Source organism: Sturnira hondurensis, unplaced genomic scaffold (genome assembly GCF_014824575.4).
Source record: "Sturnira hondurensis isolate 20B ecotype Veracruz unplaced genomic scaffold, ASM1482457v3 Scaffold0015509, whole genome shotgun sequence".
NCBI lineage: Eukaryota > Metazoa > Chordata > Mammalia > Chiroptera > Phyllostomidae > Sturnira > Sturnira hondurensis.
The window spans coordinates 6305793-6331473 of NW_028088140.1; the positions used below are offsets into that span (position 1 = coordinate 6305793).

Here is a 25681-nt window from a genome sequence, read left to right on the forward strand (position 1 = left end):
ATATGAGAGATGGAGATTTTTTTTTACCTTTTGATACTCTTTTATGTATAGCTTTATGCAAAGAATTTGGAAACCTAGATGAAATGGATATTCTAGGAAAATATCAATTGCCAGAGTTCACTAGAAAAGAGACAGAGTGAAATAAGTCAACCTTTAATGTTATATCATTTAAAAAATTCTACAAGGAGACAACTGTACTTGAACAACAATAAAAAAATAAAACAATAAAAATTATAGAACAATCAAAGAAAAAAGTGAAACCATAAAAGGACTGAGAAGAGAAAGTAAATGAGTATGTTCATAGTTGTGGTAAGGGAAAGGTCTTTATAAGCATGATAGAAAACCTATAAGCCATAAAAGGAAAAAATTAATTATATAAATATCTAAAGCTTCTTTTCAACTTTAAGCAAAGTAAAAATAAACAAATTAGGAAGAAATATTTGTGACACAAATGACAAAAGCCTAATATCCTTAACATAAGTGCTATATAACCATATCCTAAAGAATTTACAATTTTATCTTATTTTTCTTAGATAAGTCCCATCATATGGTAGTGATGAACTCCTTTAGCTTTACTTTTCCTGGGAAGCACTTTATCTGCCCTTCCATTCTAAATGATAGCTTTGCTGGATAGAAAAATCTTGGATGTAGGTCCTTGCCTTTCATCTCTTTGGATATTTCTTGCCAGTCCTTTTTTGCCTGTAGGGTTTCTTTTGAGAAATCAGCTGATAGTCTTATGGGAACTCCTTTGTAGGTAACTCTCTCCTTTTCTTTTGCTGCTTTTAAGAGTCTCTCTTTATTCCTAACTTTTGGCATTTTAATTATGGTTTGTCTTGGCGTGGTCCTCTTTGGGATTCTCTGAGCTTCCTGGACTTGTATGTCTATTTCCATTGCCAAATTGGGGAAGTTTTCTTTCATTATTTTTTTCAAATAAGTTTTCAATTTCTTGCTCTTCCTCTTCTTCTTTTGGCACCCCTACGACTCAAGACACTGGTGCATTTAAAGTTGCCCCAAAGGTTCCTAAGCCTCTCCTCATTTCTTTGAATTCTTGTTTCTTCATTGTGTTCCAGTTGAATGTTTATTTCTTCCTTTTGTTCCAAAACATTGATTTGAATGCCAGCTTCCTTCCCTTCACTGTCAGTTCTCTGTGTATTTTTCTTTATTTCACTTTTCAAAGCCTTCACTTCTTTATTTTTCAACCATGCTCAGTCATTTCTGAGAGCACCTTGATTACCAGTGTTTTGAACTCTGCATCTGATAGGTTGGCTATCTCTTTGTTGCTTAGTTCTTTTTCTAGAGTTTTGGTCTGTTCTTTCAGTTGAGCTGTATTTCTTTGTCTCTTCAATTTGGCAGCCTCTCTGCTTCTGTGTATTAGGTAGACCTGCTTTGACTCCCTGCTTTGACTCCCTTACGTTGTAAGTGGTAGAACCTCAGGTATTTGCTAGGGCAGTACTACTTGCCTTGCTTCTTTGTGGAGCTGTATGTGGGGGAATGGTTAGAGAGGGAATAATGCTGCTTGCTCAGCTCTTGCCCTGTTTTCAGTCACTTCCTCCACTTTCCGTGAGAGATTGGCACCATTCTAGCTGCCCCCCTGGTGCAGATTCCCAGAGTGGGTGGGTTTGCATACGTTCTAGGACACTGTGGGTCCTTTAAACCGACTCTCCTGAGAGACCAGCAGTTTCTTCTGCCACTGAAACCTGCACTGGTTTTCACAGCCAGAGGCTAAAAGGCTTTATTTCCTGGCACTGGAACCCTGGGCTATGTGGTGCACTTTGGCCTGGGGCTGGAATGGCTCGCTCCCTAATTGTCCCTCCTGGTTTTTACCTGCCACATGTGAATGTGGGACCACCTGTTCTGCAGATGCAGCTGCTGCCAGCTCAAAAAGCCACACTGCATCCTCTCTGCCCCTCCTATTTGCCTGAATGAATGTTTCTTCAACTCCTTGGTTGTCAGACTTCCATACAGTTCCATTTTCTAGTTGTTCTTGGTTTTTAGGTTGGTTGGTATCCTTATTATGGCATGCAAGGAGAATAAATAAGCAAGTCTAGTAAGTCCAGAAGTTACTGAATTTATAATTTTAAATTAGGGTAGTAGTAGCATAGATTGTGAGATATAGTTGGATCACTGTATGTATTTTGGTAGCAGATCCAATAGGTCTTTTTGATTGAATAGAAATGAGGAGAAATGAGGAATCAAGGAAGTCTTAGCCTGAGAAAATGAGTGGAGGGCACTACCATTTATCTGCATGCTTAAGCCTGAGCAGGGGAGTTTGTGTTAAAAAATAGGCTTGGGGTGAAGAGTAGGGAGAGAGAAATAAATGCAATTTGATTATTTTAAACTTGGGATTCTGATTTTTCATCCCAGTGAGAATGTCAAATATATAGTTAAATATATGAAACTCAGGTAACAGATCTTGTCTGGAGATTTAAATTGGAGTCAGCAAATTAAGTGAATGACAAGCGAAGCTATGGGCATGGGTGATGGTGGTAATTGTGGTGATATAGTGATGATGATGGTAATAACAACAATAGCTAGCATTTGTTGAACACTTAATCATAGTCAAAACATTGGGGAAGTTGATCTCACATGCCTTTGGAGGTCTTGTGGTGCTGGGAATACTAGCAATTTGGTATGTTGATACTTCTCGTCTTGCTCTTGGGAAGAGGGAGATAGAGGCTGGGGCTCATGATGATTGAGGAGATCAGGGCAGCCTGTCTCCAATAAGTACTGAGGTGTTCAGGAAAAGAGGGCTCAGTAATTGATAGGACTTTAAAAATATATATATTTAATTGATTATGCTATTACAGTTGTCCCATTTTTCCCACTTTATTTCCCCTCTATCCTGCATGCCTCATCCCTCCTTAGTTCATGTCCATGGGTCGTACATACACGTTCTTTGGTTTCTACATTTCCTATACTATTCTTAACCTCACCCTGTCTATTTTGTACCTACCAATTATGCTTCTTATTCCCTGCACCTTTTCCCCCAATTTCTCCCCTCTCCCCTCCATGTGATCTCCATTTCTGTGATTCTGTTCCTGTTCTGGTCGTTTGCTTAGTTTGTTTTAGTTTTTGTTTTTTTTAGGTTCAGTTGTTGATAATTGTGGGTTTGTTGTCATTTTACTGTTCATAGTTTTGACCATCTTTTTCTTAGATAAGTCCCTTTAACATTTCATATAATAAGAGGTTGGTGATGATGAACTCCCTAAACTTGACCTTATCTGGGAAGCACTTTATCTGCTCTTCCATTCTAAAGGATAGCTTTGCTGGATAGAGTAATTTTGGATGCCTACATCCGTGCCTTTCATGACTTGGAATATTTCTTTCCAGCCCCTACTTACCTGTAAGTTTTCTTTTGAGAAATCACCTGGTAGTCTTATTGGAACTCCTTTGTAGATAACTCTCTCCTTTACTCTTGCTGGTTTTAAGATTCTCTCCTTATCTTTAATCTTGGATAATTTAATTTAATGTGTCTTGGTGTGTTCCTCCTTGGGTTCAATTTCTTTGGGACTCTCTGAGCTTCCTGGACTTGCACGTCTAGTCCTTCACCAGATTGGAGAAGTTTTCTAAAATATTTATTTATTTATCTTTAGAGAGAAGGGAAGGGAAGGAGAAAGAGTGGGAGAGAAATATCAATGTGTGGTTGCCTATCATGTGTCCCCTTCTGGGGACCCAATCTGCAATGCAGGCATGTGCCCTGACTGGGAATCGAACCAGTGACGATTTGCTTCACAGGCCCATGCTCAATCCACTGAGTTACACCAGCGAGGGTGAGAAATTTTCTTTCATTATTTTTTCAAATAAGTTTTCGACTTCTTGCTCTTCCTCTTTTTTGGCACCCCTATGATTCAGATGTTGGAATGTTTAAAGTTGACCCAGAGGTTCCTAAGCCTCTCCTCATTTTTTTGAATTCTTGTTTCTTCATTCTGTTCCAGTTGAATGTTTATTTCTTCCTTCTGCTCCAAATTGTTGATTTGAGTCCTGGTTTCCTTCCCTTCATTGTTGGTCCCTGTATATTTTTCTTTATTTCACTTTTCACAGCCTTTACTTTTCCTCCATTTTGCAACCATACTCAACCATTTCTGTGAGCATCTTGATTGGTAGATGGAAATGGAGCATCTTGAAATGGAGCATCTCCATTTCTGTGAGCATCCAGTGTTTTGAACTCTGCATCTCGATAGGTTAGCTACTTCTTCATTGCTTAGTTGTTATTTTTGGAGCTGTGATCTATTCTTTTATTTGGGCCATATTTCTTTGTCTGGGTGCACTTGTTATGTTGTGAGGGGTGGAGCCTTAAGTATTCACCAGGGCAGAGCAATCCACTTGGCTGCATTATGGCACCGTTGTGGGGGAGGAGTCAGAGAGGGCACAATGTGGCTTGCTAACTTGCTTATCTCTCACCCCATTTTCCATCACTTCCCTTGCTTCCCACAAGCGGATTGTGCCCTTTCAGGTGCTAATTCCCAGGTAGGTTGGTTTGTGTATATTCTAGGACCCCATGGGACTCTCCAAAAGACTTTCCTGTCAGATGGGCAGTTGTTTCTGCCAATGCAACCCCTGCAAGTTTTTATAGCCAGTGGTTTTGAGGTTTTATTTCACCACACTGGAACCCTGGGTGGCATGGTGTGTCTTGGTCCACAGTTGTTCCTCCTAGCTTATCTAATGCAAATGTGGGACTGCCCCATCCACCAGCAGCCACCTTGCCCACCCCGGTCCACCAGCCACTGCCTTGTTGTGCATCCTTGCAGAGAGAATCAGATCCGGGTTCTTGTTTCTGCCTCTCTACCAATCTGGATGAATGTTTCTTCTTTAACTCCTTGGTTGTTGGACTTCCATACAGGCCGATTTTCTGTCAGTTCTGGTTGTTTTTGTTTTTAAATTGGTTGTTATCCTTCCTTTGGTTTTGTGAGCAAGTAAAGCATATCTACCTACATCTCCATCTTGGTTGGAACCTTCAGAAGGTCTTTATTATTTTTATTCTTAATATAAGTTATGATAATGTTGTTCAGGCATAGTTTTTGTTTCACTTAGGTGTATCAAGTTTAAATAAAAGTGACATTATTATTTAAAAATCCAACTGGTTACCAAATGACAATGAGCTGCCCTTTGTAACCATGGTTTAGTTCAAAGAAATGTTATATTTTCTCCCCTGCTGTCTTTCCTGTACAAGATTACTAATGGTTTGTTGCTAAATTCAAGGAAAAAAATTCTGGCTCAAGCATGAGGTTCATTATTTATTTTAGTGACTTACAGTTAGTGTAACTTTTGGGTCTGGACTTGGTTAATTATCATGCAATTGCAACACACAGCATCTCGAGTTGACTTTTGCCATATCCTGTGTTGTGATGTGAAGTGCTAATTGTGATCAAGAATTGCCCAGCAGTTTCCTTCTTTATCCTGCATGAAGTTCCTCCTCTTTTGTATAAGTTTTTTTTTGTATAGTTCAAATTAGAATGGGAAGAAAAATCAGGAAATATACATTTAAGTGACGTGTTGAATTATAAAAAAACTGTATCACAAAGCATTAAAATGATGCACAGAAAACTTTGCCAACATCTGAGAGAGTAAAAGGGATTGTATAATTAAATAAGAACTGACACCTAGTCTGTAAGTGGAAATTGAGTGTGTCAGAATCCTTTTCCGTTTTTCACCAGACACTAAAAATCTAGGCATGCAAAAATGTCCAAAGTGACTAAATCCCACAAACTTGAATCCAGCAAAATAGTGTAGAAGTTGTCGAGAACATAAATCATTCTACAGAGCCCTAAAAAACTAAATGCAATATTTATGTTTTTATTCTCTACCTCTTGGCTGGCAGCTTTTCTTCGTTCATTTCAGAGACATGGAATTACAACTAATTGGGAAATTAGAGTAGAAACTTTCTCCCTCTTTCCTTTTCTTTTTCATTGACATATCTGTGCCTGTATCCCTTCTCTCACATTCACATTGTCCACACCTGTTGGAGACATTAATGCGCACTGTAGTTGGTTTCTTTTGTCCCAAGTCTCTAACATTTTAGAGTGAGGTCTCTGGGTCAGGTACTGAGATGAATTATCTCAAAGCAAAGGGTACCTCAGAGGTCCAGACGATAATAGCAAGGGGCACTTGCTGGCATGATATAGGCTGAGCCTGGGTTCTGTGGATATTGGTCAACCACTGGCCTAAGGAAGGGTACAGAGCTGAGGCAGGGAACGGGGCAGGATAAGCTTAGAGCTACCTAGAAAAGGGAAAGAATGTAAATTGGGGATGGGGAAAAACATGTTTTGGGGGAACCTGAGAGCAGATTGGAATCCAGATCCTCCCTTTATCTTATGTCACAGAAGAGAAGTTGACTTGGAGCCCAAGAATGTTGCCCTCCGGACCAAATGCTTAAATTGGGGGGTATAGACAGGTGAAGGAAAGCAAGGGAGTAGTCGACGTGGTTGTCAGAGCCTAGTGGTCATGTGGGTCTCTCAGCTGTCTGCTGATGCTCTGCTCAGGCAGTGCCAGTCACAGAGTACAAACCATGCTTTAGTGCTGGCTGTAGAAATATTGTTTTCCCCTAACTACAGTCATTGAAACAGGATCTAGTTTCCTGGTATGAGCAGATTGTTCCCACTGAGCACATACACTCTATTGTGAGCAAGGCAAGGCGAATCCTCTGAAGAACTGGATGGATTCCGCATTCTGAGTTAGCAGTTTGCGGGTGGAGGAGGTGGAGAGGAGCTGATTTCACCTTCTGTTTACGCAGGTTTGGAATGAAGTGAATAGAGTCCATATTCCCCCAAAGTAAACAAGTTTCAAATGGTTACCCAACATGAATTCAATCCAACTGCAACTTAAGTTGTTTGAGTGATTTAAATGTTTGATCTACCCTCATCACGAATCCTAGAATCATATGGAAGCAGTAATGACCGAAAATAAACACTGAAGTTGGAGTCAGAAGTGTTGCAACCAGTACAACTTCTGCTGTGATGTCCTAGAAACTTTTGAGTGTGCCGGAGGAAACACGCCTGAAAACACGGGACCGGAAGCTGGGAGGCCTGGCTCTTCAGTTTCACCCACAGCTAACGCTTAGAGCTTTGGGCCCCTCTGTCAATTAAGGGCACAAGCCACGTGTCTCAGAGGACAAGTCATGTTTATAATTTGAAACATAACAGAACAAACAGGGATGCATGAAATCAGCCACATAAATTGTGAAACCTGAGTTCATGGCTCCATTCATTTTGTGGTAGTGTATATACGCAACTTTTTCTTCAAAATAGAAAATCAAAACTTACCATTGCTATATCTAATATCTGTGCCCCTCTTTTCATTCAAATTATGTAAGTGATTAAAAGGTTTGGCCTGTCAAGGGTCCTCTACAGAGGCTGGAATCACCCCATTGGGTGCATTTAGCAATCTGTGGGGGTGTAGATTCTTTGTAACTGTCACAATGATTGTGGATGGAGGGCTGGTGACAGTCGGTGAGCATGGGCAGAGCTGCAGAACAGCATTCTGGGTAATCGCTCAAAGAATCATCCCACAGCCTGCATAGAGTTTAGGTTTTGTTAGACAGTCAAATCTAACTATTTGTTAGATAGTCAAAACTTTATTTTACATATGAACATATAGTATTTTCACTTGTTTAAAAATATATGCTGAATTGCCTAGGAATATGTATAAATCGAGGTAAGATTATATTGTACTCTGTTTTGTTCATAACTATACAAAGGGTTATTCATTATTTCAGAAAAGTCAGCTGACCAATAGCCAATACTAATGATGTTTGAGTCACCAAAGCAACACACTTGTACAGCCTGCACTGTAGTGATCATACTTCCAGTCATTCTACAGGTGTGTGAATCTGAGTCTTCATTACTCTTTAGAATGGTTGTACAGAGTATTTATATATTCAAACACATATTATTTTATAGAAATTCTTTTTATCTCTCCTTTGTATTATAATTTGTATATTATATTAATTTTGCACCAAAGACACTGAAATACGGAACAGGTTGACAGGGACCAGAGGGAAGAGTGGAGAGAATCACAGGGGAAAAGGGGAAGGACTCACATGAACAAGTATAAAGGACACATGGACAATAACTAAGGTGGGCGGTGGAAATGGGAGGGAGGTGGGGAGCACTGGGGGGGACAGGGCTAGGAATATAAGACAGAAAACTACTTGAACAAGAATTAAATTTTTAAAAAGTTAAAAAAAAGAAAATATATGTATAGGTAGGTTATATTACTTTATATCAGATTACTTTTTATAGTATTTGTATCAAAATATTATAAAAATGCATTGTATCTCATGGGATTGAAAACCACTGGACTAGGGGATCCTAAGTTTTCTTTTAACTTTAAAATTCTATGAGCTTGTGAGGTTATTTCATCTAACATCTTCACAGGTGAGTAAACTGAAGTCTATTAAGTACTACATGGACGGCATTCAACAAATGTTTATTGACTCTGTCCTAAGGATGTGTGTACATAGCTTAGTACAATGGACAAAAATATGATCTCTGTCTTCAAGAAGCCTCCAGTCTGGTAGCCAAGATGAAACATATGCCAAGAAATAAAAAGTAGAAAATCCCATAGCTGATTAGTAGTTCAGCTGCATCTGGAACCCACCATTGCTCTGAGCACTGGTTTTCTGGGCCTGGTACTCCTGGGGCCTGAGGGGGAGGGGCCTGGCATTCTAAGGCCAGAAATGTTTCTGGCTGTGATCATTGGGTGGGTGGGAATATATCACCAATAAAAGAAAAAAACGCATGGTTTTAGTTTACTCTGTACTTTCTTTTTCAGAGGAAAAAAGGCCAGGAGTAGCAAGTTGCCCTCCCCCCAACACACACACCTATATCACTGCTCACTCATGTGAAGGCTAAGAACTGGCCCTTAGGACAGCAGCAGGGAGAGGAAAAAGGACACAGAAAGCTACTTCCATACCAGTGCCACCTAACACGCATAATGCAAGCCACAGACGTAGTTTTAAATTTGCTAGTAGCTCCATTTAAAAAACACAAAACATGTAAAATTAGTCCAACATATATTTATTTAACCCAATATGTTCAAAATATTATCATTGCAACATGACAGGAATAACAATAATTAATGAGGTGTTTTACACTTTTTTCATACTAGATTCAGAATCTGCTGTGTACTTCACACTGATAGCACACTTCAATTCATAGGAAGCTAATGGCCACCATAATGGCTTTCAGTCCTTTTTCTGTCTCTACCTGGTTCACACATCTAGGCATTTGCATTCATAACTTCCCTCATCACATGCAGCGATTCCCCATCTAGAGGATACCCCCATCCCTGTGAAATGATGCTGGAAGGGGGATGCTGGTGCAGCAGATGACATTTACTATCACCCACCCGCTCCCTGAACTAGAGTCAAAGGCTTTAAAAATATGGAAGGACTTTTGTAGCATCCTACTCACGTAGCCTTGTGTGCTCAGGCACCGGCCCCAGAGGGGAGATGGCTGGCCTGGCATGAGAGGTCTGGATTTGGAGACGTGGCGGAGTAGCTGGAACATGAGGGTGCAGTACTGTAGAACTCAGAATTTCACAAATTTACTATTTTTAAGTCCTTTTTTCTTTTCATTTGACCCTCGCCTTCTCATTTAGCTCATTTATGGAATGCGGATATGAAGGGAATTGGACCAGGTGCCTTTGTAAAGTCCTGCCCTATTTATGCTACTGCCTTCTATCTAATTTGGCAGGAGGTCCATCAGAGCCTTGGACCTGGTCCTTCAAGGACACAAATTATGGCCAGGTCTCCCCTCAGTGGCTCTGAAGTATTTGAAATATGTTTTTAAAATGCCCAACAGCTGTGTTCAGGGCAGGGCGTGTGTATGCATGCAATGTGGAGGGTGGATGGGGGAATAGAGTGCGGAGCCTGGCTGGGCAAAGTTCTTGACATATAGTGTCCGACTGGATCAGTAGGACAGACAGCCTTTTGAGGTAGATGCTATAGTTGTCCTCATTTTCCATGAAAGGAAATGGAGAGGTCCCAGTAGCTATCATTATTCTGTTCTTTATGGTTGCGTGGCAGAATTTTTTTCTTGGCAGAAACCTGCCTGCCCCTTCTCATTCATCCTTCTTTTTCATGAATATCTTCTTCTCCCCATTGCCCTTATCCCTCAACCAAAAATGTGCTTCGGGTCAGTGAGGAGCAGCTCATCATACAACAAGCTGGAGGCCTCTAATCCGTTACCTGTGGCCTTCAGACTTCTAAACATGTTTCCATTTGATGGCTCAGATTCCTTCCTCTGGAAGTTCAAACTGGGAGTGTGTGATTCAACTTTACATTATATAGTTGTCAGGGATCCAGTTTGCCTGGCATCTCCTAGGGATTAGAATGGGGAGCTACTGCTGCCTCCGTAGCCCTTCATGAGAAGAAAAGCTGCTTCCCAAGATTAGAAGGAAGCTGTCTGGCCACTGAGGCAGTGCCTTGCAGATGCCAGTGCCCTGCCAGGATGCCTCCTCCAGGTCTGTTCTTCAGCTTTGCAGTTCAAGGGATTCTCAGACCCAGAGCCAAGGAGGCTGGGAGAGGGGGTGGGAGAAAATGATTCATGGTAACCAATTTTATAAGAGACTGATGTGTAAATTAGAACACCCATTCATTAATGTGTTGAAAGAAAAATTCCTCCTAAGAGGTGTTAACCTAAAAATAAAAGGCCAAAGTGAAAGGCAACAAGCATTTATTTGAGATAAAAAATAATAACTATTCTGGACACACTGATTCAGGCAGAAGCCCAAACAGTGAGTGGTTCCAGTAGGGCACAGAGGCAGGAGGTGCTTATGAGAAAGTAAAGGGAACAATTACACCAACACAAAGAAGGTGCTGCAATTGATGCAGATAAGCTGGTATAGTGACATTAATTCTGAACAGTGTTTAAATTTTTGGTTTGGTAGCCATCAAATAGCCATCAGTAGTCATCATATCTGCTTTCTTGTTATCCTTGCAAACAGTTGTCCTTGCAAACTCTGTACAGAAAACCCTGTATGAGAAGCCAGACTTTTATAAGAAGGTTGTCAAGCACACCTGCAATCAGAACTAGGGGAGTTAGATTATTGTTGGAAAATTGAGTAGCTATGGTTGAAGAGGACATTATTACAAAGGCAACTGGGGAAAAAGGTCAGCCTCCCTTCTGGGCCTCCCCAACCACTCACTTCTTACTAGCCCCTTCCTTAGAGGCGACGCTTATTACCAACTTCTTCCACAAGTTAGGTTGTCTGAGGCCCCCATCTCCTGCACAGGGATGTACCTGCATGTAGTCCAGGCACCTGTGTCTTCCAGTTAGGCCCCTTTCCTGCACCAAATTTTCTCTTGACACAGTTCTGGGCAGGAGGCGGGGGCAAACATAAGCAGTAGGAATGACAGAGCCAGTGGGAGAAAAGGCGTGCTGGGGTGTGCTGAGTTAGAAAGATCTGTACTTCTGGAGGGGAGGATGTGCAGGGCAGTGGGCATCAGGCCAGGAGCTATCTAGTGACAGCAGAAAGGAGTTTCCCAGGCCCCTGGCAGGGAGCAGATGATGAGTATTCTCTGACCCCTCCAAACCTTAGAGGACAGGGCAGGAAGGAAAAGCCATGCAGTGAGAGATGAAGGGGAGCTCTGCCCCACTGTCTTGAAGGGGACAACAACCCTGCCCCAGAGAGATTCCCCAACTCGACAGAGCAGGATCAAGTACACTGGGAGAGGTGGCCCAGCCCCCAGGCAGCTGTGTCATACATGGGGTCATCATATGACATGGCCAAAAAAGGTGCCTTCCAGCTTCAGTAATGGGCCCTGGACACAGTATGGGAGAAGGTCTGCAGCAAGAAGGAACAATTAGCCAATTCATTATGTTGACATTTGTAGCCACAGATAAGGCTTTTTCCCTTAATTATGGCTGCCACAGACAAAAGTGTGTTCCCAGCAGAGTCTTGTTGTCCACGTGGGCAGACCTGTTATCCCGATGGGTCTGGCCCTGAGTGTAAGGGCTGCTCTGTGTGTGCACTCTTGGCAGCTTTATAAAGGATTCAGAAGGAATAAACACAGGCCCTGATGCCTGCTCTTCATCTTGAAGAGAAGACTCATTTATACATGTGGTCCAAGCTAACAACTTTTGTGGTTCAAGAGCAGGAAAATAAAGTTAGCAAGGGTGGGGGTGGGTGTCTGGAAACCAGTATTTGTGAGGAAAATAAAACTAACGAGGGATCCAGAAGCCAGTTCACATGAGGAGCCAGCTATTTTGTGTGGGAGGAGGATTAAAAGAAGCCATGAACACCGTCTCAAGACATTTGAAGAGGCAGTGGAACAGTGTGTGGTAGTTAGAAGATTGCTTGAGTTTAAATTCTGGTTAAGGCACTTATGACCTGTGGCATAAGTGCCTTAACCAGGATTGGGAAGGTTATTTCACTTGTCCATGCTTCGGTGTTCTCATTTGAGAAAGTGAGGTTAATACCTACTCATGGAGCTGTTGTGAGAATTTAGCAGGTTGAAACATGGTAAGCACTTGTAATAGTGCCTGGCAGGGTCAGGACTAAATATGTATTTGCTATTATGCACAAGGAGGCAGAGGGCAGTACTGCTTCTCACCAGACAACCAAAGTTGGATCAGTGGAGAATCTACCTTCATAAATAAACTTCTTTTAATATTAGAGTTACACAGCAAGGGACCTTGAAAAACAATTAGCAAAGAAAACCAGAGTTCAAATAGATTTATTCTCTAACCCAGATCCATTTGAGTTCTGCCTAGTCACCTGCTTGACATTTCCACTTGGATATCTCCCAGACATCTCACATTTGAGATGTTCAAAACTCATCTCTGAATCCTGCTTCTTCTCACTTCTCCTTCAACCTTCTCCATTTCAATACCAGCCACCCAGTCACTCAAGGCAGAAATTTGACAGTCTGATGCCTCTGTCTACTTTGTCCTCATATTTAATAAATCACCAGCAGATGTCCATTCTACCTCTTTAATATCTTTGGAGCCATCTACCTTTCTGAATAGCCACTGCTTCTATTCTAGTTCAAGGAATCATCATCTCCCCCCTCTAATAACTTTCTAACTGGCCTACCTGTTTTACCTCTTCCCTGAGGCTGGTAAGCCTACCTTTTCTGCCCCAAGGGCACCTTAGGGTAGAAAAAGTACACACACTACCCATAGGGGAAGATGCAGCTGTAGATGGAGGCCACATTTCACCCCTCACTCACTCAGTGGCTGGCACCCTTGTACTTCAACACCTGCTCAAGCATATGCACACTTGCCCTTCCTTCCAGTTCATTCTTCCAACAGCAGTTGGAGTGATTTATTAAAATTTAAATTGGATCATGCCACACTTCTGTCCAATATCACCCTCCCCCCAGCCCTTCATGGTTTCCTGTTACCCCTGAGCCCCAGATCAAATCTGAGCTCCATCCATCGTGGTATATTAACATCCATTGTGGTAATTATATTAATAGCCATTACTAAGGCAGAATGTCTTTTGCTATAAAAACTAGACCCAGGGTATATATTTGTCCTATGGAGAGCTGAGAGACACTCTGCCTAGAGCAGCGACCATAGACCAAACACCTAAGGCTGTTGCCAGCCTGCAGACACATTTTGTTTGGCTCACACAGCATTTGAAAAATTTAAAATTAGCAGGCACTGTTTAAAGTCAAGATTTCACCTAAAATACATTATAGATTCTTGGCTTCTCCTCAGAGAAGATGTGGGTCCCCCTCCTCCCAGGGCAGCACTTGGCAGGTGCTGAACAGCAGCTGCCCCCCTTACCTGGAGCATGTGCACTCCTTCTCCCAGCCCCCCACCCCCCAATGCTGCAGGTGTGGACCTTGTTTTGTTCCTCACCAGGCAGGAGGACTTTCGCGTGTGCCACCCTTAAGCTCAGCCAGCCCCATCATTTTACAAGTGAGGAAGTGGGGGCTAGAAAGGGAGATCGAGAGCCATCTCCTGGTTTCTGCCCCGTCTGCCGCATCATAGCTGCCTCTCAGTTGAAGACTGAAAGGAAACACTCTATGCAACTCGGCTAATTATTATTCTGCTGTGATTGCTAGCCAATATGCCCTTTGGTTGTTTTTCTTATATTTGTGGCCACATGAATATATGATTTAGAGGACCAAGATAGTGGTCTATGAATACCATCTACTCTGAGTGACACTCTAGCCCATAAGAAAAGTGGAGAAAGAGAATTGAAAAAACGACATGGAAAACAAACCTAATTATGTTGCAAAAAGGTGGGGAGTCAGCTGGGTTGTCACCTTTTCAGGGATGCAGAAATTGAGACGTAGACAGCAAATAGTGGCAGGATAAGGACTAGGGAGCAAATCTTTGGACTTATTTCCCTGTACCATCCTGTCACACCCTGAAAATTGCTGCGTACAGATCAATCACTGCAAGGAGGGAAATTTGCAATTTACTTTGGCAAACAATGGCTTTGACTAATCAGGAGAAAATGGAATGAAAGGCAGCCTCAGAGCCCTGAGTCAGAAGGAAAAACTCTTCCTGTGTTCTTTAGAGAAGGAGGCCACATCAGGCTGGAGGGAAATTAGCCTTGACAACTGCCAGCTCCTCCCAGATCCTGCATCTTCTTTGTATCACCGTTTAGCATTGCCAAGGAGATGAGAGACAAGATTGCTCCAAGTTGTGAATCAGGACCCTAGACCTCATCCTCATGGCTACTCTGGGCTCCTTGTTCATTAGCTGCAGAAAGGCAGGCTGTTGATGCAGTAGAAGGAGTGACAGGACGAGTTCCCAATTACAGTCCGCGGGAGGGAACCTGCTGTTACATACATTCACCTTTCGGGCCTGTCTCTTGTGTTATTCTCTTTTTTGTTTCCCATTGGAATCCAAAAATGTTTAATGATACCTAATAGGACTTCCTTTATCTATATTCAAGTGTATCCAACAACTTCTGCATACATTAACACTCTCTTATGATTAAGCCCGTATAATTAGAATATTTTATCAGTAAGAGAAATATTTTTCTCCAGACATAGATGTAGCAATCACATTTTCTCTTTTAAGTCCATTAGTCATTGCTCAACAATGGAAATTAGGTTTATGATTTCATAGATTGCCATCTTATAATGGAAGACTAATGAATATGATAATTTATGCAAATGAAATATACTAATTTAAGAAAGGTTCACATTGTCGATTTGATTTCTAGAATCTTTGGGGCTTTTATCTGTTTTGCTCCCTTAAAGAATATACCAAAAGAGTGAGTAATGGGTCAATAACTAATATACCCCTCCATTCCCTTTTCCCTTAAATAAAAGTAACTTTCCAAATTGAGACTAAAATTACTTCTACTGATGTTGTATTTTCATTAATTGGTTGGATCAACAGGAATAGAAAGCTTTTTCCTTTTTCTTTTAAGAATACTCTGGCACCAAGTTTTTTCAGATGAAAAATGTTCCTTTGTTACAATAGTCAGGCATTCACTTTATTCATTTCAAGTGCAAATTCATTGCGATTCTCATCTTTGTCAAACTTTGTCTTTTTAAAAGCCAGTACTTTTTCCTTGTCAGTGGCTCATGCAGAAAGGGAGATAATGATTTCATGGAGCGTGCAGGGACAGTCTAGAAGTAGGTAATGGACGTAGGGTAGGGAATTGTCAGAGGAGAATGAAGGAGGGCTGTTGGAATGGAGTGGTCCAAAGAGACAGCGCTCTAAAGGGCTCCCGTCGTAAAACCCAGATGCGCAAGTCTGGGAAATTGTCAAAGAGCAGAGTCTGCTATCGAGCAGTGTGGGAGCAAACTGCTTTCTGCAGTGAACATGCTGAGTTGTGGCGAACACAAGGGTGTGAACCAACAAAATAATGAAGTAGATGGCACTTCCCCAGTGAATGGAAATTTACTTTCACTGTTTTCCAGAACACTGGCTCCAGTTCGGTGTGTGTTGTGTTTTTATTTGTAGTGCCCTGCCTTGATGGTTCCTGGAAACTCCTGCGAGCCTGGGTTTTGGTACAAGCTCTATGGCAGTATTCCTTCCACTCCAGGTCACTATTATGACACACCCCAGGTTTCATGTTCAGTGTCTCAGCATACTTTCCAGTGCTTCCAGTAATGGATTGTGCAAAACACAAGACCAAAAGCAGATGGGACATGTGTAGATAAGCTGTTTTGTTTGTCAGCCCTATAATTTCCTAGGTATGATAGCACTCCAATTTTCTAACCATAAAAGCTGCTTCTGTGCTCTTTGGCACACACACACAAAATGCTGCCAGTAAGTAGGCTAAAAGAATATTACATGTGGTTTTCTGTTGTTTGGGGGTTTTTCTTCTTTCTTTTTTAAAGAAGTGCCTTACTGCTGGAGAAGGAAGTTCAAAAAAATTACTTTGATGTATTTGTCTGAGTTCAGATTACTTGTGGAACAATTGTGTTAACACTGAAGAATACTTCGAAATGGTGTATCATAGCTGAAGTGCCAGCCTTCTGCTGGTGGTATTCCTGAGGTGCTCACTCTGGGAAGTCACAAGACACAGTTACCAAAATTTTAGATGCTGCTTGTGGTGTCTGCATGTCCTGCACGTGGTGAGGTGGAGAGAGAGCAAGGCTGTTCTTGTTCTGGTCCTGGATTGTGACTGATCAGCAGGAAGCCAAAGCTGCCACTAGACAAAGCCAGGCATGTTGGTGGGAGGTGGCAGCACATTACAGGGGCATCACCTTGGGCCCAGCCATCTCTTTGCCACTTAAATCGGTCACATTATCTTTTTAGTCATGTAGATATTACAGGTGTGGATTTACAAGGGGCTTGTTTTAAACTTAATCATGAAAATAAAGTTTTGTTGTTTTCATTGTTTGTATATTTATTAAAGTACACCTAATCTCACACTGTTTGACCAGAGCTATTTCCCTCCAGGAGCCTCAGGCTGTACAATAAGTAAATTCTTCTCTGCAGACGTTCTCTTTCCATATTGACTACAACTCAATCATCTCTGGGTATCTACAGCTGGAATTATATTTGAACCAGTATGAAATCACTGTCCAGGAACCTTCTTTCTTTCTCAAGCGATTTGTCGCCATCCATCTGATCATTCAGGAGTGTGGAGAGACTCATCAGAAAAGCATAGACTCTGGAGCCAGCCAGGCCCCGGTTCAAAACCAGGTGGCTGTCACTTCTTAGGCTGAATGGTTTGGGGCAAGTCACTCAACTTTTCCTATTATTAATGTCCTCTATATAAAAAGAATATGATGATAATACCTACTCCATGGTAATGGCTTTAAAAATAAAGGTGTTACTTTTGTCTTCCCTTCTCTTTAAAGGGAGGGAAACACAAACATGAGAACTCTATGAAGCCAGACAGGGCATTTGTCATCTCAGTCATACAGCAGAGAAGGAAATGACTTATCCTCCTTCTCTTCTCTGTTGTCCAGTCAGTAGCTAGGAGGGGAACTAAAAGGGCTGGCTAAGGCTGGCTAAGTAGGAAGCCAAGACGACTCTGCAGCTCTTTCTCAACCCCTTCCTCATAAAGAGCCACGGGGAAGCAAGGTGTCTGGTGTGTCTCTCCCTCTCTCTCAGGCCCTTCATCACCTGGGACTCCACCTCTAGAGGAGGGTGAGTGTGTCCGCAATGCCACGTGTCCCCTCTCTCCCTCCTCCGCAGGTCTGCTTGATGGCATTGTTTTTTTAACCATTCATAAAATTCCTGTTCCTTAAATGAACAAAATTGAGACAAATTCATCCCCAGAATTCAACCAGTATTTATGGAGTCTTTGCTTTTATCCTCTGTTACGCCTACTAAGTGCATATAAATGGAGACCTAAAGTGTGTTCAGGAAAATCTGCAAGCCAGGAGCTTAGTAACAGGCTTGACACCTGCCTCTGTGAGGAACTTCTGAAGCCAGAGATATTCTTTGTAACTGAAGTCCATCTGTTGCACAGATTTTTAATTCAGATATTCCTCCTTCTCAAGCCAAGCTGAGAGAGCAGCCAATTTTGTGGAAAGATCTCTTTAATAAGAAACGAATAAAACTATCAATGCTAAATAAAATAGACCACTGTGAAACTTGGGTTAAGTCCCGTAGGGAAGAGTATGTGAGATTAACTGCATTATATAACAAGACGGCCTTTAGTAGCTGGCTGCTTCTTTTTGTTGTTGTAGGGGAGAAGCAGCCAAGGCGGGGGCCAAAGCACATGACATTATTTTAAAGTAGTGCAGCCTCTGGAATTTTTCCTCTGAGAGATGTCCAGAATCAGAGTTTTACTTTGATTTGTGGTTGTTTTAAATGTTTAACACTTTTTTACATTTTCAGAGCTACACCTTCTGCTGCCAGCAGCCTAGGGGCATGTTTCTGTTGCTTTAAAAGATCCTTTTCATGTGGGGAATTTTAAGATTATACAAAAAGGAAGTTTTGCACTACAGGGTGCTTGAGTGATTTTAAGTGCATAAAAGGGATGAGGCTGTAAAGGCAGGGCCCCAGAGCCCTCTCTTCAGATGCTTGTGATGATCCAGCAGAGAGTGGGTAGCTGGAGAGAAAAGAATTTTCTTTTTTCTTTTCCTTTTAATTTTTATTGTGTATCTCCTTAGGAAAACACAGCACTATTGTCTGTCTATTACATCTTATGAAGAACTTCAGTCTTAAGTCACAGCATTAAGAGTTCCTGGTTTCGGTCCCATAAGCTCTCTTTAAAATGACCTATTGCAGAGGAAAGAATTTTCAAAGTGGCAGAACACTCATCAGCAAACATCATCGACCAGGCCCTTCTCGGACCTCAGAGCGCTCATCGTCAGGTAGAGTAGGCAGCAAGCATTTAGGCTGAGCCACGTGAAGCTGCCGTTTGTAAGATCAAATCATAGAATATTGGCAGGTTTGTATGGCTCAACTTAAAAAATGATGAAAACTGCACTGTATTGCAAGTATATCCCAATGGGGCCAGCAGGCAGCGCTGTGGGAAAGTCTAGGAAAGAAGACTTAACACAGTGGCATAGGGTTAGGGGACAAGAAGGGACAGCATCGCTGAGTGTTATTTTTCGTTTTGTTTTATTGTTTTAAAAAAACCTCATTGAGGTATAATTAGCATGCAATAAATCTCATGTATTCTTAGTGTACAGTTTGATGTTTTGACACGTGTATATAACCATGAAGCTATTACTACAATCAAATATGAACATATCTATTACCCTTCAAAGTTTCTCCTCATACCCCTTTGTAATTCCTTCTTGTCACCCCATGCAAATTAAAACCACAAAGAGATACCACTATACACCTATAAAATTAAGAAGACTGATAAACAATACATTAGCAAAGATGTGGAGAAACTGGAACTCTCAAACACTGTTGGTGAGAAAATAAAATGGACAGCCACTTTGGAAAACCATCTGTCAGTCTCTTAAGCAAACATCAGCAAACAAAGTTTCTCCTCATACCCCTTTGTAATTCCTTCTTGTCACCCCCACCCCCAGGCAAACATTGATCTGCGTTCTGTCATTATATATTGTGTCATTCCCTAGAATTTTATGGAAACAGAGTTACACAGTGCTCTTCTTTGTCTCACTTCTTTCACTCTGCATATTTATTTCTAGATTGATTCACATTGAAGTGTCAAAATTCCATTTCTTTTTATTGCGGAACAGTACTTTGTTACACAGATACACCACAGCTTGTTGTTCCACCTGCTTGTTGACAAGCACCTGTGTGGTTGGCTGTCACAAATAAAGGTGCTGTGAACATTCATGTTCATGTCTTTGTTCAGCCTTTTTTGCCTCTTTGGCGTACAAGTAGGGGTGGAGTGGCTGGGTTGTGTAGTAGGCGTCATGTTTGACTTCTTAAGAGATTGACAGATGGTTTTCCAAAGTGGCTGTCCATTTTATTTTCTCACCAACAGTGTTTGAGAGTTCCAGTTTCTCCACATCTTTGCTAATGTATTGTTTATCAGTCTTCTTAATTTTATAGGTGTATAGTGGTATCTCTTTGTGGTTTTAATTTGCATTTAAATTTCTATGGACTAATGATGTTGGGCACTTCTCATGTGTTCATTTGCCATCTATATATCTTGTCAACTGAAATGTCTTTTCAAATCTTTGCCCATTTTTAAATTGTGTTGTTTGTTTTCTTATCAAGCCTTGATAAGTTTTGTACATACCGTCTATAAGTCCATTATAGGATATATGATTTGCAAATAATTTCTTTTGGTCTGTAGTTTCCTTTCTCTTAACATTGTCTTTCAAAGAGCAGAAGCTTTATATTTTGATGATATCAATTTATCAACTTGTTCTTTTGTAGATTATGCTTTTGGTGGTGTTCCTAAGGAAACTTTGCCTGGGGTTGCAGATGTTTTCACCTTTGTTGCCTTTTATGAGTTTTGTAGTTTTAGGCATTTTATTTGGGACTGTGTTCCATTTTGAGTTAGTTTTTGTATGTGGTATGAGGTATGGTATGAAGTTCTCTCTTTCTTTATTTGTGCATGTGGTTAGTTTTTCACTATCATCGGTTGGAAGAACTGTTTCTTCTCCACTGCATTTCCTATCCACCTTGGTTGAAAATTAGTTTTTGTAGGTGTAGATCTATTTCCAGATTGTATTTCTGTCCCATTGATCTGTTTATCTGTCATTTCACTAATATCACACTACGTTCACTTCTTTAGATTCAGAATAAGTCTTGAAATTAGGTAGTGTTCTTTCTCCAACTTTGCTCTTTTTCGACACAATTTTGGCTATTCTAGCTCCTTTATATCTCCTTATAAATTTTAGAATGAGCTTGTTAATTTCTATTTAAAATATGCTGGCATTTTGGTTGAGAGTGCTTTTATTTTATTTTATTTTTTAAGAGTGATTTTAATTGAAAGTTTATCAGATTTCATGAGGATGTGTTCATGGAAGGAAGGTATTCAAACATCACTTTTATATCTGAACAGCTGGAATTTTGAGCCCAATGCAGCATTTGAAAAATTTTCCACAGCCTTGCTTCCAAGTTTATTGAAAACCCACCTGTGCAGAATGGTGTTATTCAATGCCAAAGGATACAGGAAAAATAAAATGTTCTAATTCTGGCCCTTTCTTACGGTTCCACCTTTTTTTTCTTTCTATCTCATCCCAGAGAGAGAAAAGAGTAAAGACAGTTCTCTCAGGCAGCCTTTCACCCTGGGAAAAGTTTGCAGGGTCTCCGCTTTCTTCAGTAAGAGGAGTCCTTTCCTTCTTGTTCTTTTCCTTCCCCCAGATGGCTGGAGGCGCATTCGCCAAGTCGTAGACTATTTTTCTAGACAGGGTTTTCTCCCCTTGCTTGGCATAGACTCACAAATCAGTTGCCTGTAGGGCCCGAGAGTCCTGGACGTGGGGAAGCAGCCCGGTGAGTGGGCTTTCTCATGCGTTGTAGAAGAGTGGATGTTGGGGGTAACCAGCATGAGGATGACTCTGGTGTACCGACAAGCAAAGCCACAAATCTGGAAATCTGTGAAACCTCCAATTTTTTAATGCTGTCTCTGTAGTTTTTTGAACTGCACAGGCCACATGAAACACATCTGAGGGCCAAATTCAGTCCATCGGTATCAGTGTGCAGCCTCTGATGGATGGATGGGTTCTTTCATTTGCTTTCAGGGTCAGCCCTTTCATCAGCTCCCTGAATGATTTATTTCAACAACTGCTTATTGAGATTCAATGTAAGATGGGTTGGGGATGAGGGTGGTGGGAAAGCCCACTGTGCCCCTGTGCTCAAGGGGTTCCTGCTCCACTGGGGTCTCAGGTGTGGCACAGAGAGTCATTCCAGTGCCACTTTCCGTTCTCTCCTGAACCTGCTCCTTCCCTGTATCCGCACTGATTTCAGGCTTTAAGGAAGGTCGTGTTGCTTATGCTTGGAGAGACTGGAAGGCTTCTCTGGGGAGGAAACATGTGAGTTATTTATTGACTATAGAGTAGTAATTAGCCTCCTGAATGTGTTCAGCAGACTTCTGGTTGCTACTTGTTAATGGAACATGAAGTCCATTTAGTGGTTGCTAATCAGGATTAAAATAAAATAGCATAGCATATAGGAAAGGTATTTTTGTTTTCTTAAACTTTTAATTTCACATATACATACATGTATATGCCTTTAATACATGTATATTTTTGAAAGAAATTTTTGGTTAAAAAACATAGAAAGCCCTGGCCGGTATGGCTCAGTTGGCTGGAGCATTGTTCTGTAACCAAAGGGCTGCAGGTTTGATTCCCAGTTGGGGCACATACTTAGGTTGCGGGTTCCACCCCAGTCCCAGACACATACAAGAGGCGGCCAGTTAATGTTTTTCTCTCACATCAATATTTCTCTTTCTTCCTTCTTCTCTAAAAAATTGAAAAAATGTCCTTGAGGATTTAGAAAAAAACAGAAAAACATAGTCTGGAAAATTTTTCATTTTTGAGAAAATTAACAAGGACATTAACAGAATATTTATTAATGATGATTCTGTGTTACTTCTGAGATCCTTTCATAAATGCGCCTCCAAGTTGTTAACTTTAGCAGCTTACTTGCAACTACAAGTGGGCACCGAATACCTGCTAGGACCTGCCTCTATAGATCATTGTCTTCCAGCTCCATGGCCAATTAGTTGTGAGAGTGGACAAGTGACTAATTCCTTTAATTTTATTCCCTTCATTGGTAAACTAATTGGTTTAGACAGATGGTTTTCAAGGCCTAAATTCCATGGAGAAACCTTAGACAAAGTGCATACAGTTTACATAAAGAACTAAATTTGCCTACTGCTGTACCATTAGCACTGAAAAGTACCCTGCAACATAGTAGGTCTCAATTAATATTTGCTGAAATAGCTCTCGGAGTGCCAGTGCATATTATGTGAGATTAGGAATATTTGAATTAGTTGATAAAATTTATTACCAAAATCTCACATTAGGCACAAAATTTGAAATAATGCAAATCTTAGAAAATTAAAATTTTGCCAAGAATTACAAAATTTTAAAGCCAAGTGGAAGTCTCCATTGAGCTTAGCTCTTGCTACAAGGCAGTGCTGCTGTGCTTTGCTAGGTTAATCTTGCACTATGTAAGACTATCTGAAGGCATTCCCAGCAGAAAATGCAACTGCCCCAAATATTTTATAACTAAAGTGTTAAAACATAATTCTTGGAGCTATTTGTACCGGGCTTCAAGGTCCTGTGCTAGGTTCTTGCTATGAACGAGACAGACACAGTCCCTGCCTCACTAGCACTCATAGTTGACCATGGTAGGCATGCTTGCAGGTTCACCTCTTTGGGGAGACTTGCACTAAGGCTTTGCCTGCCTCTCTGTCCATACACTGTGCAATCAGGGCACTGATTTGGAAGGGCTTTCTCTGACTAATGCAAATTCTCTGGGACTGTCATCACCTTTTTTATGATTCCAAACATGTATTTAGGACCAAGAGTTCACTCAGGGGTGTTTTTGTTTTTGCTTTTTGTTCTTTGGTTTTTTTCCCCACCCCAAGTGTCATATTGCATTTGTAATCAATTAAAACCTATGAACCTTTTCTCCTAAAGTGTATTTAAGGCAAGTTGAAAATAGCATGCATCTGCATGGTTGATTTTTTTAAGCTTGTAGGATGTAACATTTATTCCAAAACAAATTAAATCTTGTTAATATCATTTCATCACTCTATCCACATTATTTTGGTTCTTGATGATGTCAATTTACGGTCCCTTCTGGTTGTGGGAAGACAGTGAGTTAAAAAGCCTGCTTTTGTCTCTCTCCTTAGGTTGCTGAGAAGATGACTAGAAGTTTTATTTTTAAGATTATTTTTGTGTCATAGTTTTGGAAGATGTTGCTTGGCAAATTTATGTGTCCTTCCTCCTCTTTTACTTCTTTGGCCTTATTGCCAAGCCATTCAACCCCGCTGCACTCCATCAAAGAAGTACTTTGTACTTTTCTTGCCTGTAAGCACTCCTTCATGATATCCTTATTCTAAGCAGCTTTAGGACTTATATAACTTTAAATATTTTTTTAATTTTAAGTATTTTTATTGAATATGCTATTACAGTTTTCCCAATTTTCTCCATTTATCCCCCCTCTACCTTGCCCCCCAACCCTTCTGCATTCTCCCCTCCTCAGTTCATGTCCATGGGTTGTACATAGAAGTTCTTTGAGTCCTCTGTTTCCTATACCATTTTTATCTCTCCCCATCTGTTTTATGCCTACTAATTATGCTTCTTCTTCCCTGTACTTCCACCCCATTCCTCCCTTCCCTCCCCCCACTGAAATCCCTCCATGTGATGTCCATTTCTCTGATTTGGTTCCTGTTCTGGTTGTTTGCTTAGTTTTTGTTTTCATTGCTTTCTTTTCTTTTAGGCTTATTTGTTGATAGTTTTGAGTTTGTTGTCATTTTACTGTTCATAGTTTTAGCTTTTTTTTTCTTAGATAAGCCCCTTTAATATTTCATGTAATAAAGGCATGGTGATAATGAACTCTTTAACTTGACCTTCTCTGGGAAGCACTTTATCTGCCTTTCCATTCTAAATGAAAGCTTTGCTGGACAGAGTAATCTTGGATGTAGGTCCTTGCCTTTGATGACTTGGAATACTTCTTTCCAGCCCCTTCTTGCCTGCAAGGTCTCTTTTGAGAAATGAGCTGACAGTCTTATGGGCACTCTTTTGTAGATAATTGTCTCCTTTCCTCCTACTGCTTTTAAGATTCTTTCCCAGTCTTTAATCTTGGGTAATGTAATTACAATGTTCCTCCTTAGGTGCAATTCCTTTGAGACTCTCAGAGCTTCCTGGACTTCCTGGGAGTCTGTTTCCTTTGCCAGATTGGGGAAGTTTTCCTTCATTATTTGTTCAATAAAGTTTTCAATTTCTTGCTGTTGTTCTTCTCCTTCTGGCACCCCTGTGATTCAGATATTGGAACATTTCAGTTGTCCCAGAGAATCCTCAGCCTCTCTTCCTTTTTTTTGAAAATTCTTATTTCTTCATTCTGATCAGGTTGGATGTTTATTTCTTCCTTTTGTTCCAAATCATTGCTTTGAATCCTTTTTTCTTTCCTGTCACTGTTGGTTTCCCTGAATATTTTGCTTTATTTTATTTTGGGTATCTTTCATTTGTTCTTTCATTTTTCGACCAAATTCAATCAGTTCTGTGAGCATTTTGATTACCAGGGCTTTGAATTTTCCATCAGGTAGATTAGCAATCTCCTCATTGCTTAAATCTGAGGCTTTGCTCTGTTCTTTCATTTGGGCCATATTTCTTTGTCTTGGTACACCTGATAAGTTGTAAGGGTGTGGGGCCTTAGGTATTCATCCAGGCAGGGCAGCCCTCTTTCCTGCACTGTGGTGCTGCCTGTGGGGGAGGGGCCAGAGAGGGAACAGTCAGCTCACCTGCTGGTCTCTAGTGTACTTTTCACACTGAGAGAAACTCCCACTGCGGCAAACCCCAGCCTTAGCCCGCAGTCAGCTGAGTCTCAGTTTTCCCCTTAAGTCAGCCTCTCCCAAGCAGCTGAGCTTGGCAGCCTATCCCACCCCTCAGCTGCCTCTCTGAGGTTTCTCTGAGCCCGCCTGCATGGTCCGCAGCCTTACTACTCTCGTTGTTCTGGTTGATTTTTTCTTTAATTCCTTGGTTGTTGGAGTTCCATGCAGTTTGATTTTTTCTGGCACTTTTTGTTGTTTATTGATTTTAGATTGGTTGTTATCCTCCTTTTGGTTGTGTGAGGAAGCAAAGGGTTTCTACCTACGCCTCCATCTTGGCAGAAACTTCTAAAAAGGTGACTTTTTTAGAGCAATCAGAGTTGTTTTTTTAAAAAATAAGGTGTAGATGTTACTTTTTAAATAAAAT

General features: G+C 41.0%; 1 protein-coding gene and 1 non-coding gene across 5 annotated transcripts in view; one reads left to right on the forward strand and one right to left on the reverse strand.

Annotated features, from left to right (window-relative positions):
• Positions 1-25681, forward strand: part of CRADD (CARD and death domain containing adaptor protein) — a 203677-nt gene that overhangs the window by 147960 nt on the left and 30036 nt on the right. The window lies entirely within an intron of this gene.
• Positions 18475-18601, reverse strand: LOC119000044 (small nucleolar RNA SNORA25). Its single transcript, XR_005069235.1, has one exon. It is a non-coding gene; the product is annotated as a small nucleolar RNA SNORA25 (small nucleolar RNA).